This window comes from Cynocephalus volans, chromosome 4 (genome assembly GCF_027409185.1).
Source record: "Cynocephalus volans isolate mCynVol1 chromosome 4, mCynVol1.pri, whole genome shotgun sequence".
Lineage (NCBI taxonomy): Eukaryota > Metazoa > Chordata > Mammalia > Dermoptera > Cynocephalidae > Cynocephalus > Cynocephalus volans.
In genome coordinates this window covers 151,539,906-151,544,269 of record NC_084463.1, presented here as the reverse complement: position 1 = coordinate 151,544,269, position 4,364 = coordinate 151,539,906, and the positions used below count along the sequence as shown (strand labels likewise).

The following is a 4,364-nucleotide window of genomic DNA, read 5'->3' as shown; positions in this document are numbered from 1 at the left end:
TATGTTGTCTAACTGAGTCTTCTCATATCTCAATGTGTTTTCTTAAGATTGTTTCTCAGAATTCCTTTTCAGTCATTTCAAGTGTTTCTTGCTCTATAGGGTCTGGTATTTGAGAATTACTCTTTTCTTCTGATGGTGTCATGTTTTCATGGGTTTGCATTTCAAGAATCTTCTGGTCATCCAGTAGAGTAGTTGTTTTCTGGTCTCCACTGTTGACTCTCCTTGTGTCAATGCAGTCAAGTGTCTGGTGGGCTACCTGCACAGTGGCTGTAGCTACTGCTGAGGCATTGAGTCACTTTTTTGGCAGCCATAGCTGTGGCAGTGGCTGTGGTGGGACACCTGTGTGGAAGTGGCATGTTAAGCATGCTCCTTGACTGCTTCCAGGTGGGGAATGCTGCCCTTGGCTCCTCCTAGGGCCCTGGAGGGTTCCGCTCTGGGCAGAAGGGGCAGCTGCTTTTGGCTCCTGCCTAGGGCCCTGGGCATGCTCTGCTTTTTGCTTGCTTCCAGGCAGAGGTGGTGGCTACCCTCAGCTCCTGCCTAAGACCCTGAGCCTGCTCTCCAGCTTTGTTTTTTAGTGTAGAAGGAAGTCTACCATGGAGCCTCCTCTCTAGAATTTACCAAACATAAGGTTAATGATCAGCTGAGACTTACTTGAATTGCAGTATTACAATTTCAAATTCCTAGGAAATACATGTTGTTGGTTTATCATCAGTCATGTGACCACTCCAGTATACTATGCTTATAAGAGTAGGGCCACTATTACAGTGATGGATGTCACCACTGTGGAGGAAAAGGATCCTCAGAGGTCAGGAGTCATTGTGAGCAGGAAAACAGTCCATATTGTGTTCATTTTGTTTGCTCACTTACTCACTCACTCACTTTTCCATGATCATTCAGAATGGTTGCGGTGGTTATATTGTTACTGGCAACAGGTTCAGCTTTCCTCCTCTCACTAAAATGACCCAAAAGTCCAAAAACTGGTACAAGGATTGGAAGCTTTTTATTCAGGTAACCAGCACCTGGGGACTGAGCAGGCTAAAATCATCCTGTTTTCTGATGCTTGTTCTGGGGTAGAGGCAGGAATGTGAAGTAAGGGTTTTGTCCTGCAGGCAAAGGTGGAGGCTGGTCTTGGATCAGCAGAGAGTCTGAGTCAGATATTAGGGTCCCATGATGGACTAGGGAGGTGCTTTGTTGTCATAGAGTCTGAAGTTGATGGACTGGTCAGCTTCAAACCCTTGATGTTATTTCAGGGTTGGAGTCCTTATTGCCTAGGGAGAGCTCAAATACAATAACCTCAGTCAAGCATCCCTGGAACGTAAAAATACCTGACTCATATCTCTAACTACTGCGAGTGCAATTTTCCTTTAAGCAAGAAGGTGAGTTAATTATCAGCTGCAGCACTTTGCCTTTCTCTTGAAATTCCTTTGTTTTCAGTTGATTAGGAAAGGAAAGAACAAGAAAACTTAGCTTCAATTCTTTATTGTAGGTGCATAACTTCTAAGATAAATCATTATAAGAGGGTGTAATGAGAGATAAACAGAGATAGACTTTTGTAAAGGGTGCTTTTGGGGCACGATTTCATCTCCAGATAGTTTCAACCATGTGGTTCGATTCTCAATTCCTCTGCTAACCTCAAGGAATTGATGATTATCAGTTCCTAAGCTAATAGCTAACTGAAATTTTTGGTTGGTCTTAGTTATGTCAAAGATGGCTGTTTTCTGGATAAGATCCGTTTCAATATTAGACACTGAGTGACAAATTTTAGAAGGTAATGCATTCTGCCAATGAGTCACTCAGATTGAAGCCCTAAAGTATGTGTCCAAGCCAAACTCAGGCTTGTGATGTATTAGCAGACTAGTAAGGCAGAGGTGAATTTTGCGCTAGAGTATGATGGGGTTCGCAAACAGAATGAGGGATGATAATGTGTCTCTATTTTTCTTAAGCAGGCTTAGGGCATTGTAGTTTCAAATTAGTATTTGGATACCACGGCTTTCCTTAGAGAATTTAGAGATAGGTCTGCATTTTTGCTTGTTATAGGGTAACAAAAGGGAGTATGACCTTCTAAAAACTAATCAGACTTTCAAATTTGTGCCCTAAAATGACATCCTTTCAAAGGTCATGACAATCATGCGTATTAGTTAGGATTCTCTGGAGAAACAGAACCAGTAGCATATATGAGGATATTTATCAAGATAATTGACTCATGTCATTATGAGGCCCAGTAGTCCCACAATATCATCTGGAGGACTAGGAAAGATGATGGTGTAACTCAGTCTGGGTCCAAAGACCTGAGAATCAGGGGAGCTGATTGTGTAACTTGCAGCCTGAAGCTGAAGGCCTGAGGGCCAAGGTGGAGGAGGGGTGCTGGTGTTAAGTCCCAGAGTCTGAAGGCCTAAGAACAAGCAGCTGATGTCTGAGGGCAGGAGAAGACAATGATACAGCTCAAGAAGCAAGAGAGGATTTACTCTTCCTTCACCTTTTTGTTCTATTTGGGCCCTCAATGTATTGGAGGAAGCCTGCCTACATTGGGTGAGGACAATTTTCTTTATTTAGTCTACTATTTCAAATCTAATCTCTTCCTGGAATATTGTCATGTACATTTCCATAAATAATGTTTTACCAACTATCTGGGCATCCTTTAGCCCAGTCAGGTTGACACATAAAATTAACCACCACATTGTGTAATGTCAGGGACTAACCAGCAGTACATCTAGTGGTGGTCAGAGGCAGAGTGAGGAATGATGGTTGCATCCAGGAGGAGGCAGCTGAGGAGGAGGCAATTGCATAATATGCCATGGGGACACACAATAAATTCACTTCCTTGTTCCCACTTTTGTCCTCCACCAACATACTAAACAGAAAAAACATTGAAAGCAGCAGCTAAATTTTCTTTTCAGTCACATAGCAATTTCTAGGGCTATGCCAACAGGGTTACATATCCAAGCAGTAGTAATTTGTTAAAAACCATGATTTTTTTCTCTTTAAACAGTTTGTCTTATTCTAGATTGTTGTATGAACAACAACTCATGTACCAAAGGATTTTATTCATATGAAGGATGACAAAAATGAATTTGATCCAGCTAAATATTTTGAAAACAGTACATCTGCATGTGCCATTGTTCCAAGTCAGGAAATCCTTTTTTTAATGTTTGTTAGATGCAGGACATAACCTTTTTCAATGGCTTTTCTCAGAGCATTCTTTACCTCTTGATTCCTCAAGCTGTAGATCATGGGGTTCAGCATGGGAATGACCATTATGTAGAATACAGAGGCCATTTTGTCTGTGTCAAGGGAATGGTTTGATTTTGGCTGCAGATACATGAATATCAGAGTTCCGTAGAATAGTCATAGCAGTCAGATGAGAGGCACACGTTGAGAAAGCCTTACACCTCCCTTCTGCAGACTGGATTCTCAAAACAGCAGCCAGATGTACAAGTAAGAGATAAGGATGGTGGTTAGTGAGCTGATCATGCTGAACCAGCAAAGATGAAAATCACGATCTCTTTGAGGCCGGTGTCTGAGCAGGCAAGGGCCCTCAAAGGAACATCGTCACAATAGAAGTGATTGATTATATTTGGGCCACAATAGATCAGTTGGAAAGTAACTACTGTGTGGAGCAAAGCAACAGAAAAGCTGTATAAATAGGGGCCCAATACCAGTCTCATACATGCTTTTTGGGACATAATCACCATGTAGAGAAGAGGATTGCTAATTGCCGCATAGTGGTCATAACCCATTACCACAAGGAGGAACATCTCTGATATCAGGAAGGTCAGGAAAAAACCCAGCTGTGTTGCACATGCATAGAAAGATACAGATCTGTGCTTGGTCAGGAGGGTCTGCAGGAACTTGGGGGCTACTGATGAGGAATAACAAAGGTCTACAAAGGCCAGATTACTGAGGAAAAAGTACATGGGTGTGTGAAGTCGAGAATCCAACTGGATTAAAGAAATCATCCCAATGTTTCCTACCAAAGTTAGAGCACATACTGCTAAAATGAGCAGAAAGAGCATAATTTCAATCTCTCTACGCACTGAAAAGCCCAAAAGAATGAATTCTGCCACCCAGGTGCTATTTCCTTCAGCCATTTATTTGAGTCTCTTATCTGCTGAAAGAAGAAAAGACAGGACAAGAGACAAATTATTGGGAACTAGGCATTGTAATCAGATGCCAGCTTGTGAGTGTTTTAGCTTATGAGATGATTTTGTTCACTAAAGTAGAATATCAGAAGTAAAAACATATCCCATTTTAAACTCTATTCTCTGGCTGTTTATAATTTTATGGGGCCAAAAAGAAAGAAATCAATTGAAGGTGACATAGGAAAGGTAATCACACCAACCAAAAATCCTATGTGTTTGTAAAGA

At 41.6% G+C, this 4,364-nt stretch overlaps 1 pseudogene; it reads right to left on the bottom strand.

Annotated features, from left to right (window-relative positions):
• Window positions 1-3,126: 3,126 nt before the first annotated feature.
• On the bottom strand, window positions 3,127-4,088 carry LOC134377334 (olfactory receptor 8U3-like; annotated as a pseudogene).
• Window positions 4,089-4,364: the final 276 nt, after the last annotated feature.